General features: G+C 52.4%; 1 protein-coding gene and 2 long non-coding RNA genes across 5 annotated transcripts in view; 2 read left to right on the top strand and 1 right to left on the bottom strand.

Moving 5' to 3' along the window:
• Positions 1-8,227: 8,227 nt before the first annotated feature.
• Positions 8,228-9,302, top strand: LOC111935691 (uncharacterized). The gene is made up of 2 exons (XR_002867795.2): positions 8,228-8,823; positions 9,087-9,302. It is a non-coding gene; the product is annotated as an uncharacterized LOC111935691 (long non-coding RNA).
• Positions 9,303-9,508: 206 nt separating this feature from the next.
• LOC111935690 (uncharacterized) lies at positions 9,509-13,764 on the bottom strand. 3 transcript variants are annotated; one of them, XR_015276715.1, is made up of 4 exons: positions 13,688-13,748; positions 12,346-12,438; positions 12,019-12,140; positions 9,509-11,635 (listed from the first exon to the last, which is right to left on the bottom strand). It is a non-coding gene; the product is annotated as an uncharacterized LOC111935690 (long non-coding RNA). The 3 variants fall into 3 exon arrangements; XR_015276716.1 differs by lacking the exon at positions 12,346-12,438 and having other exon boundaries at positions 13,688-13,764; XR_002867794.2 differs by lacking the exon at positions 13,688-13,748 and having other exon boundaries at positions 10,682-11,635; positions 12,346-13,294.
• Positions 13,721-14,137, top strand: part of CTNNA1 (catenin alpha 1) — a 118,122-nt gene continuing 117,705 nt past the window's right edge. Inside the window, exon 1 of the mRNA XM_086851755.1 lies at positions 13,721-13,868. The gene's annotated coding sequence lies outside the window, so the exon portion shown is untranslated. The remainder of the gene's footprint in view (positions 13,869-14,137) is intronic.

Genomic DNA, 14,137 nt, shown 5'->3' with positions numbered 1-14,137 from the left:
CACAGCTTTGCTCAGCAGCAGCTGCACCCACTCCCCAGCCTCTGCCCCGGCCTCTGGCCCTTCTCCGGGGCCAGGACCCCCATGCCAGCCCGGGGATGCTCCAGGGGAGCTGTGTTTGTGCTGGGCTCTGAGCAGGGGGTCAGGGCACAGCTCGGCGCTGGCACGGCCCTGGCGGCTGCAAATGCAGAGCCTGGCCCAGCGCCGGGTGCTCTGAGCTGGGTCTGTCCTGCCGCCAGCCCGAGAGGTTCCAGACAGCAATTACAGCCCACTGCTAATTGCACACACGGTACCGGCTGCCGCTTGGGCACAGCAGGCGGGACACAGGAGCCCTTTGGGCCGGCAGGTCCAGCAGCTCTGCTGGGACAACTCGTCCTCTGCAGATCCTACTGGTCCCTGCTTCCCACCCAGCCCCTGGGCCAGGATGGCCTTGGGGATCGCTGTCCCTTTGGGGACCCCCGTGGCCCCTGGGAACATCCCAGCTGTGCCAGCTGCTTCCCTGCGCTGTCCTGGCCGAGGGGCCTCACTGGCAAAGGGGGTGCTGAGTGTCTGAACTCATCCCTCACCCCTGGAGAACAGGACTGGGACAGGGAACAGCGCCCCAAACATGCCAGACCTCGGCTGTTTCATGTCCTGTGCTTTTGTACATCCACAGTCTGGGGCTAATCCAGCTAACCCAGCTAAACCTCCTGCTGCTGGCAGCCAGGCAGGCTGGGAGCTCGGGCAGGCTCTGGTGGGGAGCCCTGTTTGGGGCTGTGCTGGCACAGTGACACGGGCACCCACCAGAGCAGAGCCGTGCTCCCCAGGCAGACACTTTGCCACCTGTATGATTTCTTTCCATTTTCCTGGCTTTTTTCCTTTGGAGCCAGGTGGGTCTGAGCCTCTGGGGCGGAGAATAGCTGGGGGCTGCCGCAGCTCTTCTCTCTCCATTACCTTTCTTATTGAGTTGTCTCTCACACTGCTCACGGCAGCAAAACACGCTACAGGGGTATTAAGGATTCTCCATGCAAAACTGATAAGCTGAAGCCTCATTATTATCCCGCCAAGTGATTATCTTTCCTTGATGAAGCCTCATATTTGCCCAATTTCAGATAGAAACCTTCCCCTTTTCAATTTGAGACTAATTCATTTCTTGACTCCTGGTTACAGTGCAAGATATCACAAACACTCCCTGGCTCTGATTTATATCGTTAAGAATCATTTACTTGCAATTAAAATGAGCCTTCAGGGCTTTTGCAAACAAGGCGGATTAGCCAACGGTAGAACATTTGCTTTTTGTAAACAGCAGCTTCAGGCTATGAAACAGTCTGGGAGGGGAGGGAACCAGCCGGAGCTGCCCCAGGGCTGTGGGTGGAGGAGAACCAGAGGGGACCTTTCCAATTTCCCCTGAATCCATCAGAAACCCCCTGGGGGGGCTGGGTGCATCCCCGGGCTCAGCCCCAGGGAGTCCTGGCACAGTGGTGTCCTCAGCATCCCCCTCCCACCTCTTTCCCTCCTGCTTTGGGAAGTCTTTTGGGTGATGGAGCCCTCCCTGCGCCTCTCAGGGTTTGTTCCCCACTGCCTGTGAGCCCCAGAAAGGGTCTGGATGTGCGTCCATGTGCAGACCCCGAGGATTCAGGACCTGAACACTGCAGCACAAGCCTCCAGTGGAGATGTCACCTAGCAGCGTACTCATAATTAAGATAATTAACAATAGGATCATGTAATTGGCAAACTCTCCTGCTCTTACAGCTGTTCCAGGCTCTGAGCAACAAGAAGACAAACAACCCTCTTAAAACATTAACTTGGCCAAATCCTGGGCACTGAGGATGGAAAGAGTCCAAATCCCAGCATGGAGAGCAGCACGCTGGGCATTTCCAGGAGCTGATGAGGGGCTCAGGGAGGTTCAGGGAGGTGCTGGGCAACCTCTCTGGCCCCTTTAGCTGAGTACCAAGGGCCTGCCATCAGCTGGGGGATGTCAGAGCTAAACGACTTGCAGAGCACCCAATAAGAGGGTCTTACACCACAGAGTGTAAATATAGCACAAACCAAATGCCAGGCTCCTTACAAAGCTTCATCCCTGCTAAAAACTGGAGATGAACCATGGCAAGACACCACTCTGCTGGGGGGTGCTGGCTCTGGCCCTGATCACTCGGGAGGTGGGGACCAAGGGACCCCCACCCCTCCTGAGTCCACTCACTTCCCTTGAAGGAGGCAGGAGCAGCAGAGACTGAAGCCTCAGGGAAAGATCTCCTGGGCACATAACCTCAGGGACCTGAGGCCACTGCTCCAAAGACAGCTCTTGCCTCCTGAAGACCTCTGAGTAAGACACAAATTCCCTCAAGTTATCCAGCTGTGGCTCCCTCTGATTACATGGAGAATTTATTGGGTGACTGGATAATTTGAACCTATAGAGTTATTATGACCTTAATCTGATCATTGCTTTGTTCCATTTTTAATTAGCTTAGTAAAAGTGTAGTCATTTAACTTGGTAATATACTTGCTTAAGTGCACGTCTGATTGCATATCCTTTTTATATCCATCAGAAGCACTTGGGACTGCTTCACTCCATCTAACTGCAACCTGGGGCATGAACTCTGAGCAAACCTCAAGTAATATGAAGTTTACAAGTGGGCTGCTCTGCTCCTGAGAGGGCTGAGTGCTCCCTACACCTGCCTTAGAGCTGGCAGGAGGAGGAGGGTGTGGGTAAAGTGCTCCAGTGCCAGGCAGAAAATGGGAATTGGAACTCCAGGGGCTGTGCAATCAAGACTCGGCTGTTTTGTGGTCAGCACATGGGGCAGCTTCATGTAGCAGGAGGTTTTGGAGAGTACAAAGGCAGGGGGCTCTGCCTGTGCTCGGTGCCTGCCTGCAGGCAGATGGATGGACTGGAGTTACCTGCTCTCAGCGATCCTCGTGGTGCTCACAGGAATCTTTTATCCTTGCACGGGATAAAGGTGAAGCAGAGGGCGTGGGGCTGGGCAGTCTGAACTGCTTGTCAGACAGCCCCAGCTGCACCAGCCAGCAGGGCTCAGGTTTTATAGCCTTTGGTGCTCACATCTGAGGGCTCACTTATGGTCCAGGGACTGAAATTTCCCTGCTCTGGGATCTTGCTGCATTCTCAGCACTTCTGGGTTACACAAGGCAAATAATTTCCTTGGTTTTCCTGTCTGTAAGGAGGGGATAATGGTGTTGGCTGCCACTGCCCTTGGAGAGCATGGATTTGAAGTGCTCTCACTGGAAGGTCTTTACTATTGCTTTTCCCAACTCCCCTATTTCAGACTTCCACAGGATTTTGGATAGCTTCTGCAAAGGTATGGAGGTACTGTGGGAATCTGCCTGTCCTACAAATACGTGCTGCTGCTCTGCCCCGCAAGGTACCTGTTGCACCATCCCCAGGGATCAGCTGCAGTGGTCGGAGGAGATGCTGGGAGCAAAAGTGTGGCACAGATGGGATTTTCATTCCGAATATCAGCACAAGGAAGTGGCAGTAGTTCAGTGCACAGCCGTGCTTTTCCCCGTTTCTCCATCCTGATCCTGCTGCTGGTCCTTGCACAAGCACCTGTCCCTGGCTCTGGCTGAGGGCCAGGTGTGCCCAGGGTCCCAAAATCACATTGCAATCACACCTGCACTGGGCAGAGGTGCCAGCACCGTCAGGCATGAGGGTGTTAATGAAATAAAACCACTGCCCTGCTATGTTTTCTACTTTTTCCCACTTTATTACTTAATTCACAGCAGGGCAGTTCCACATCCATCCTCCTGGGACTGGATGTAATCAGAACTGTATTTAATCACCTGTCTCATTAATCCCTAACATTCTGTGTGCCAGCCTCTCTAACGGGGCTGTGCAGGAAGGTAGTGCTGAGGTGGGAAGGAATTAAACAGCTTTATCCTAATTGAAGACCAAACCACAATTCCTCAGCAGCCAAATACTGTAACTTTTACTGGTTTCACTGCATGCTGTGGCCCAAAACCTCCCACGTGCCTGAAAGAAGGAACAGAGGCCTCAGAGACAGGTGATGCTCCCAGGGACAGGCCTTGGCTTGTCTCAGAGCAAAAGGGCCTTTCCTGCACATCCTCTAATGGCACCTTTGTCATTAACCCCTGGCAGATGCTGGCACCTGGCTGGTGGTCCAGGTGGTGTGACCAGCTGCAAGTTACCAGGGCTTGTTTCCTTTATGCTTTACCCCTGGACAATGCAGGTGGCAGGAGCAGTTCCTGCTTGCTTCAGGGCACAGGATGGCTCCAGGCCCTCTGGCCAGGGCTACAGGGGGGAAGAAGGTGGCTGCAGAGCATTGCCATGGTTACAGGCACTTTCCTCATCATCCCTGAGGTTTTTCACCATGCTCAGTGCAATGCACCACAAAGCAGCCGAGGGCAAGGCACTGGGGTTTCAGACCCCTCCTGGTGCCCATGTTCTCCAGGACAGGGAGAATGAAGTCTGTTCCCCAGGAGGGAGCAGGGAGAAGGGGTGGTGGTTCTCTCCTTCTGACAAAATCACACTAGTGAGGGTATTTAATTGGGCTCCAAACCATCCCTCCACCTCATTGTCCCCATGCTGCTGCCTGTCCATGAGCACTGGGCTCCAGTGAGCAGCTCAGAAAGGGAGAAAGGCTCTAGACAGCTGTAATGATTCAATTCTCTTCTAAAGCCATGGAGAATTATTCCAATCCCCATCCAGAAGCCATGTGACACTTGATGTCTTTACATCCTCTGGTGTCTCATTTTTGCTCTGCCATGTGTGACTGCAGGTTGTGGTGTCTTCCTTCACCAGGCAGGGACCTGCCCCCTCCCTATGCCAGGCCCTTGGCAAGCAGCAGCTCTTCCAAAACACAGGCAGAGAAGAACAAAAGCAAGTTTAGGCAGACAGTCCTCCTCTGGACCAACTCCCACAGGTTCCTTCCTAAAAGCTGTTAATTCTCCAAAGCATCCCTTTGACACAGCATCTGCAGGTGGGCAAAACCTGTCCTTTCCCCCTGGCCTGCCAGGAGAAGCCTGTACTTAAGGAGCCACCCAGCCTACCTTAATAATTGGTGATAATTAACAGCCAGACATGAAAGCAAGAGTTGGTACACCTCAGGCTCGTCATGATTTGGGTTTGACCATGTCCCTGAGCGAACTGGCTCTATTGGAATGCTGGCACCCTGCTTTCAAGCACTACTTGCTCCTCATCCCCCTGTCCAGATCTCAAGACTCTCAGGCATTGTGCAAGCAGAGGGTGATGGGGACCAGCACGTTCTGCTCCAGCACGACAAATGAGGTTATTTTTTTTGCCAGCATTTCAGCTATAAATAATGGAGCATTTTAAAACTCCATTTCTGCCACAAGACTCTGGAGCAAAGGGTTCAGATCTAGTATACAGATATATTTTTAAGCAGTGAGAGATTGATTTGTGCTGCTCCTGCCTGGCTGACACCTGCATTCGGTCACCTCAGAAAGGCTCAGCCCGCTCCTGCAAAGAGGAAAAATTGCTGCTTCCTGAGCAGCCCTGCTGCAATAGCTGTGTGTGGGGAGCCAGAGGTGTCCCAGCCCTGCAGTCAGGAGATCTGCTCTGGCACAACAGCAGGATTGTCTGCCCAGGACATCCCAGAGCAGAGGAAATGCCCAGGGTGGCCCCAGCTGGGGTGGGGAGGGAGCCCTGTGTAGGGAGCTGCCCATGGGAATGGGCTCATGTGCCCCAGGAATGAGCCCACATCCCTGTGGTGGGCTCGGAGCAGCCCCCGCACACAGTTCAGCGTTTTTCTGTCTATTACGTGGCTGGTTTCCAGGGAGGAATAACAGCTCAGAGCCTCAAGGCCTTTTAACTGGCTCTTCCTGTTATTGCTTTCTGAAAATAACAATAGTGGGAGGTTTATGTTCCTTCTCCTTTTTTCTTAATTCCATCCTTTCAGTGATGTTACAATTGCTTAAGTGGAGCTTTCCCTGATGCAATGTCAGGGTAAGCTGTGTGGCAGAATTACAACCAGCTGAATTAGCACTGTGTTTTGTGCTGCTCTCAAGCATGTGCAACAATTATTAATTTTCCAGTGCCTACGTGGGTAGAGTGAAATCCTTCCACCAGCTCCCAACTCTCCAGTTCTCTCCATGCTCTGGGTAGCACCAAGACCTGTCCAAGGTGCAGCACGAGCTCTTGGGGTGACCTGAAGTGCCTGACATGGTGCTTGCAGTGCCCTACCCACAGCAGTGGGGTACTGCCAAAGAGCTGCAGAGCAGAAATATGTTAAAATTGCCCATACGTTCCCAGAAAGATCCAGAAATACCTTCCTTCTTTTTATCTAATGTGGCCATATACAGAAGATGAGTGAGAGCCTTTATTTCTGGGAAGCCAAGTCTCTCTGTTCTGCCCACGCCTTGAAACCTTGTAAATAAGCTGAGGCAGCTCCTCGTCCCCAAACTAGAATTTCCTTGAATTTGCTTAAAACAATGGACAGAGTGGGTTAAGCAGAGAAAGGACAAGAGAAGATACATTTATGTTCTTGAAAGAGAAAGCCAGGGCAGGGCTTCTGCTCTCCTCATTGTCATCCACACTCAGGCTGGACAGATCCTGACGGAGAGGTGAGAGGGAGTTTCACATTTCTGCCTCCGTGTCAAGAGTGCAGAAATAAATCCTCTGGAGAGCTGAGGGCAATGCTCAGAGGCCTGGGAAAGCCCCAGACACACCGTGTAGGAGACATCACTGAACCCAGCAGGATGCTTCATAAGTCAGAGTTCTCTCTTCCTCCCTCACTTAAGAAAGAGCAGAGATCAGCAGAAAAAAGTTGCTGGGTGTGATGTTCCTGCTCTTGCTACAATACCACAGGAGGTGGGATTTTATCCTGGTTAAAAGGGATCCTGGTGAAAGGATTTATTCAGGTCTTGTTAGAAAATGCTGTCCCATCCTTCCCCTGCCCCAGGGTACAGACACACACAGTGGCCACTTGTCCATGTGGACAAGCTCAAAGGTGGGGAGGAAAAGTGTTTTTTCCTTGATGACTTTCCTCCCAGTAATCTCAGCTGCTATTTGTAAGGGCAGCAGATACCACAGCCTCAGACAAAAGTCTGCTTTTCAAGCAATGTTGTCCCTTTATATAAGAAATGCTGCCAACTCCTAGAAGTGATAGCTCACAAACAATCAGGGAGAGGACAACGGGAATGCTCTTTGAGGTGCTGTGTAGAATAGATCATCCACTGTACAGCAACAAATCAAATTTAGGGAGCAAGAATTTGGAAACAAATTACCAGCAAGATATTTCAAGCTGACAGCAATTTGGAGCAGCTTAGGTCTGTCTGGTAAGAACTGTATTCCTTTTATTTCCCTATCAATAGCAGCTACCTTATAAGATTGGTTTCTCGTTGATAATTCTGTCTGGAGCAGGAACTCCTGAGTACACTCAAGTTGATAACTCTCTCTTTGATCACATTTCAGTAGCAATGCTTTTCACCTTGACGACAGAATTTCTCCCTTTGGATGAAGTTTCCATGCCTAAAAAGCCACGTGGGTGTGGGATTTCCAGGCTCAGGGAGCTCTGGTGCACTGCAGACAGTGCTCAGACTGGGAATGGCAGGGAGATGAGCTTGGGCCAGGATCTGCAGGGGTTGGAGCACTCATCTGTTCTGCCTCAGTTTCCCTGATCCTACAGCAGCATAGAAACTACTTGTAGGTGTTTGCCTTTATGGGAGAGGGATAATTAAAATCTGCTGCTGCCACCTCCACATAAATGCTGAAACGTGAAGGATTTAGGGAGTTTCTCCACACAGCTTTGTGTGCCTGGCGGAGCAGCGTGGAGCTCCACACGGCATGTGTGAGTTTGGGAGCACACAGGGAAGGGAGCACCAGGAATGGGGCAGCCCCAGGCTCCGAGTGCCCCCACTGCCCTACTCACCCTGGCAGAGGGGGCAGGCGTGGGGCAGGTGCAGCTCAGGTGCAGCTCAGGTGCAGTGCAGGTGTAGCACAGGTGCAGTGCAGGTGCAGTGCAGGTGCAGTGCAGGTGCAGTGCAGGATCAGCGCAGGTGCAGCGCAGGGGCAGCACAGGTGCGGCTCAGGTGCACCTCAGGTGTAGATCAGGTGTAGATCAGGTGCAGCTCAGGTACAGCTCAGGTACAGCAAGGTGCCAAGGGGCACGCTGGGATGGAGGGGGAGTCGGGACTGACCCCACCCTGCACACTGAGGTGTTTTTCCGGCACTGGGGACTCACCTCGTGCTGCCAGCGGTGCTCAATGTGTTAATTACGGAGGGAGGTCATTAATGTCCATCAGCGGGCGGGGAGGGGACGGCACTCGCAGGGAGGAATGTGTTGGGGGTAGGCTGGAATGCAGCAGCGCTGACATGCCCGGAGCAGGAGAGACATAAAAAGAGTGCACTAGCCTGTAATTTCCCTGCAATTTCTCCTCGGGAAGTAATCAAAGTTTACGACTAGTCGTGGCAATGCCCGTGTCTCTATTCCAGAAAGAGGTAGATAAAAATAGTTTAGAATCACACTGGGAAAAAGAGAAATTTGACATTCCTTTGAAAACTCTTTGTGGTCAAGTGCTCCCAGCCCACTTTGGCCAAGTTCTTAGTGAGAAGGATGCCAGCTGTGGCTGACAGTCCTTTTGGTTGCCCTCATGTAAGCCAGGCCCTGCTCATCTGCTGAGCAGAGTGATTGGACTCGTTTAATCTTTAGAAATAAAAATGAAGGGATTTGTGCTGGTTCAGCAAAGCCCTGGTTCCCCTCCGGGGCTGTGTCAGCCTTGGGACAGGAGGGCTCTTTCCTCCTGGTTTTCTCCATTGCCCCACTTGCTGCTTGGGGCTGGTTTTGACCTTGCTGAAGCCTCACACGATGCTGCTGAGCTTTCAGGGAATGAGCAAGGATTCCGTGTTCCGGATACAGGGTAAGGTGCTGTCAGTGTGGGATTTGTTTCCTCCACTGGCTTCTGCTTTGTGTCTAACATTTGGGAATCAATTACCAGGAGGCAGGAAAGCCTTGATCCAATGATGGTTTAAATTTGTAGCTTGTGACCCTTTAACACCCCAAATTAAAATCACCCAGTACTTGTTTTGCACTGCATCCTCCCTGCATAACAAAAGCCATCTACAATGTTATTTACTCAAGCAGTGCCTTAGAAACTAAAATCTTTTTGTCTGATCTCCACAGATATGAAACACTCAGTGACGTAACAGAGGCTGCATTTAAAATTAAGAACCTTTTTCCTCTGTGCCCTTGGCGAAGCTCTCTACAGTCCCACCTCTACAGGAACCACACTTCAATGGTGCTGTACACCCGTACTTAGTCTTTACAACGTTTTCGGATCTTTCCAGATGGAAAATGCCATAGAAATGTAAAACCTTATTAATTAAAGGCTGAAATAGATGCAGTGTGTGGAGGTCAGTGACTCATGCAGGAGGATTCTCAGGCTTCTGCTATGCATTGCCTCGGGGCACTTTTTTGAATGTTCCCTTCTCAGGGGCTATGACAGTTTATTACACAAAGGCTGTGCAAACCTGGAGGTGAATGCAAACTACTCGGGCTAGGAACAGCAACCAGTGAACCCAGTTCATGCTGAGCCTTTTGGGATGCCATAATTTCCCCTCATTCCATCCCCTGCTTTTTTCAGGCAGCACAGGCATGTGCTGTAGTGTTCGTACAGGGGGATGCTGCCCCGTGCTGCAGCCCCTCTGTTCCTGGCCATGCTGGTGTTAAAGATTGCTTCTCTTTCTGGAGGGCCCAGGAGCATTTGATAGTGCAGGAAGAGTGTTTCACTTCGGACCCAGTGATTATGAACCAGGACATGTTTCTAGCAGACAGTTTTCTGTGGAGAGGGTGGCCGTGATGGGGAGCACAGCCCTGGCTCTGTGGCTGCAGCTCCCACAGAACCAGTGCTGACCCCAGAGGCACTGCAGCATCAGCTGGGTCTGATCCCTGCGCTGCCAGCGGTGCCAGGGAGCTCCAGTGCAGCTGCAGGTGTGCTGGTAAGTCCCTTCTCCTCCTGACTGAGGCTTGTTTCACCGAAGTAGGTGCTGTGGTCACAGCTGAGGCTGTGTGCGTGCAATCCCCCCAGAAGCACCAGCTACCAGCATTTCCAGAGTCCTGAGCCATGCATTGCCCCAGGACACTGGAATTTGATTTCTGGCTCTGCATTCCCAGTTGGATATTGCGAGACAATCTTAGTTCTTTACGTATCCAAGCCCTGAAAAGGAATGGTGATGCCTCCCAGCTGCCTGGAACGCTGAGATGAGCACTGGGGAGTCCCAGGAGTTGGTGCCATAGCACACATGAGATACTGGTGCCAGACCCTCATTTTTATCTCTTTGCTATATTGCTGACTTCATCAGAGCCCCTAGTCCTCGAGGGAGGCTGCATTTTGGGGGGGCCCCTAGAGCAAAGCTCGCTGGCTGTGAGTTCCTGCCCCGCTGCTGGCAGCCCAGGGACAGGAGGTGACAGGGCTGTGCCCGGTCACTGCTGCTCAGTCACACAGCTGCTGGCACAGCACGGCTGCCCTGGGGCTGTCCCCACTGCCCAGCACATCAGCCTGCAGAGAGCCTCAGCCTGCTGCTATCTGAACCTGGAGATTCCTTTGGAGTATTTGAAGTTTTTCTTCTCTTTCAGTTCCTGCTGCCCATTCAGCCCCTGTGGCAGGACCTTCAGCTTGCCATTACAACACTCTATATCTTTTCCTCATTCTTTTTTATTTCCTTCTTTCTCCCATTCCTCTCAATCCCCTCACCATCTCCTGCCCCAGCAGTCCTGTCTTTGAAGCTGATGTGAGAGGTGCAACGTTTACTTCTCGCGAATAACAAAACAAAACACAAAACCACAAAGACCAAACAAACATTTTGAAATGGAGCACAAATGGATGCATGGAGCAACTACTTCCCTTCAACAATGTTGTTACAGAAATAGAAATTTCAGTTCCAGGTGAGGTACATCATTTAGACCTCGTGTACACTGGGAGTGGAGCTCCAGCAGGTGCTACATAAACAAGCCCCTTCCTACACAGACCCAGCCCAGGATTTACAGGAAAATGCAGCTCCCCTGCGGTGGCTACACCCACACGGTGTCTCCAGGTGGCCCTGGCCAGGGATTGCCCTTGTGCACACACCTGAGGAGCAGGGCCAGGCTGCCTGGAGCTGGATCCTCCGTGGGTGAGAGTAGGAGCTTCTGTTGGTGTTACACAAACCTCCCCGCAGTATCAGTGTGGCCACCTCGCCTCCCTCTCCCTGTCCTCTCCCCTGCCTACCCTGCATTTTCACCCAGTGAAAAAGGGCAAGAAAAACATTTAAAAAACCACCAGGGAAATGGGATTATGAAACCACAAACACTGTCACGGGAAGATCTGAGGTCAAGCAGCAGGCTTGTAACTCATTTCAGAAAATGCATTCGATTTCAAGCTGCCAATGACATGGGCTGGATGGGAGGTGTGAGCTACTGTTGCTGGGTGCCTGTCTGAACACCCCCTGCATTTTAGTCTTGTTGACAGAGCCCAGTGCTGTGATTCAGAGAGAGCTGTTAATTAAGAGACAAAGTCCAATCTCAAGCTAGCTGGCTCTATTTTTACATAATTTTATGTTTTGTTTGCTGAGCCTTTTAACTCGCTCCATGAACCAACAGAGCTGCCAGCTGATCTCCCGCTTCTGCCTTGACTTTTCAGTGGTGCAGTGCAGAACATGTGATTCTCTACAACTCCAGGCCTTCTACTTTTGAATCTGTAGGTTTAAAAAGGATTTTTTTTTTTTAAATCTGACATTTTGTCCTGAAAGGATGTGAGGCACACAGAACTGCCGAATGTGGAAGCCACCACAGGAGGCCAAGACATGATATTAAAAGGAGTAATGAAAGAAAGCAAGCTATTGAAGTGTAAACTCCATTTCAACTGAGAGTATGCTACAGACAGAAATGAGTAGTTTGGATCCCTGGTGCAATTGACACCAAATATTAATGGTTTGGTATAAGCAGGAAATACAATGAAGTTAAAAAATCTGTTGGCCATGTGTTTCCATAGGAGAGTCTGTTTGTTGAGGCACTGAAGACCTGTATTTTCTTTAGTAACCTGTATCTCAGTCAGTTTAATTTCAATTACAGATCTCACCTTCTTTTGACTAATTTCACTCATTGACAAGGCTGGGCTCTTGATCCCTATTTTCTTCCTGGATTATAAAACAACAGTACTCTGCTTACTTCCTTGTCTTGGATCCCTTTCTTGGATTAAACCTGCAGGAAGGAAAAATGCAATCAAATTTGCTGCAGGACATGGTGTTCCTGCAGGAAAGGCTTGTAGAAATATGGCAAAGATGGGAAACACAGCCCTGCAAATCCCATTGAACCAGGGTCTGAGGAAAGTCACAGTCCTGACCACGGTGTGGCCACCTGTGCTGTGACACTGACCTTGGGCCAGCCCCTTCACTCAGTTACATACCTTAAATAAATCTTCCTTGTAGGTTACTCAATCTCTCTATTTTTTGCTTAATAGCAAAGAATGGAGCGTGTAGATTCAGGTATCTCAGAAATGCTGGCAAATGAGTCATGAAATGTATTAAATTTATTCAGTTGTCTTTACAATCCAGTACAAGAGTAAGTTCCGTGGAAAGATTTGTATTAAAAAACATCTCAAAACACACCACAGAAAGTCCCAGAGTAATTTGTTGCAGGGTAAAAACAATCTCTTTCTCTCGCAACAGGCTCACTGAGACTTTTCAAAGAAAACTTTGAAACAAATTATCGCATAAAGACAAGTTCTTCCACCTGCAGACCTGCCTCTCAAGTCAAGGCTGGGTTCACAAAACATTCCTCTCTTCTTAGAGGGGCTCCTGTTGCCCTGCTTGTATGCAGAGATTTCCTCTCACCTGTAGCCTTGTTATTAGAGACATTTGGATGAAAACAAGGCTTTTCCTAAAGCAGCAGCTTTCAGGAGGGTGAAAATATCTAGATTTTCAAAACAAAATACCAATTCACAAATCCAGGGGAAACCCGGCTATAACTTTCCCTCTGTCTCCTTCAAATCTCTGCATCTGTCAGTTCTCCTCTCTCCAAAGAGCCTCAGCATGCTGCACTTAGGAGGACAAGGCCAGGTTTTGACTTCGAATTTACTGATTCTATGTCAAAAGTAGCATCCTGAGAGCCTGGGGTGGGGGCGGCCGTTGGAGGGCTGTGAAGGGAGGCTGCCCGAGGGGGACAGAGAGCTGTGTCAGGCCCTGCTCCGGGGGTCTGGGAGCTTTTAGGGTGCCCTGCCCGGGGTGAGGGGGTGCAGCCCTGTCCTGCTCGGGGTGAGGGGATCCCGTCTGTCCTGCCCGGGGTGAGGGGATCCCGTCTGTCCTGCCCGGGGTGAGGGGATCCCGTCTGTCCTGCCCGGGGTGAGGGGATCCCGTCTGTCCTGCCCGGGGTGAGGGGATCCCGTCTGTCCTGCCCGGGGTGAGGGGATCCCGTCTGTCCTGCTCGGGGTGAGGGGATCCCGCCCTGTCCGAGGGGGTTCCCGCTTGTACTGCCCAGGGCGAGGGGATCCCGTCTGTCCTGCCCGGGGTGAGGGGTTGCAGCCCTGTCCGAGGGGGTTCCCGCTTGTTCTGCCCGGGGTAAGGGCTCCTGCCCGGGGTGAGGGGATGTCGTCTGTCCTGCCCGGGGTGAGGGGATGTCGTCTGTCCTGCCCGGGGTGAGAGGTTGCAGCCCTGTCCGAGGGGGTTTCCGCTTGTCCTGCCCGGGGTAAGGGCCCCTGCCCTGTCCGAGGGGCTCCCGCCCTGTCCTGTCCCGTCCCCGCCGTCCCTCACCTGCAGGCGGGCGGTGCCGGCAGGGCGCGGGGGCGGCGCGGCGGGCGGTGCCGGGAAGAGCGGCCGGGCCGGGCGGGGAGGCGCCGGAAGAGCCCATTTCCTCCGCGGGACGGGACAAAGCGGCGGGCCCGAGCGCAGCCAGGGCGGCCGCCACCACCCAGCCCAGCCCAGCTCTGCCCCGGTAAAGTTGCGGCTTTCGTACTTAGAAACTTTTAGGCGCCGGGCCGGGCCCCGCTGCGGCGGGGCCGGGGCGGGGGGCGGAGGATGGGAGCGTGGGAAGGGAGCCGGCGCGGCTGGGGGGGCTGCGCTGTGCCGGGGCCCGCGTGGGAGCGGGGCGGACCGTGGCTCTCGGGGCCGCCGAGCGCGTTCTGCCGCGGGAGAAGCGCGGCCGGGCCGCTGCCGGCGAAGTTTCGGTGCGGCGGGCGGTGTCCAGGCCCCTCCCCGGCCGGC

This window comes from Cyanistes caeruleus, chromosome 15, assembly GCF_971803275.1.
Source record: "Cyanistes caeruleus chromosome 15, bCyaCae1.hap1.1, whole genome shotgun sequence".
NCBI lineage: Eukaryota > Metazoa > Chordata > Aves > Passeriformes > Paridae > Cyanistes > Cyanistes caeruleus.
The sequence above is the reverse complement of the archived record's forward strand: the minus strand, read 5'-3'. Positions and strand labels throughout refer to the sequence as shown.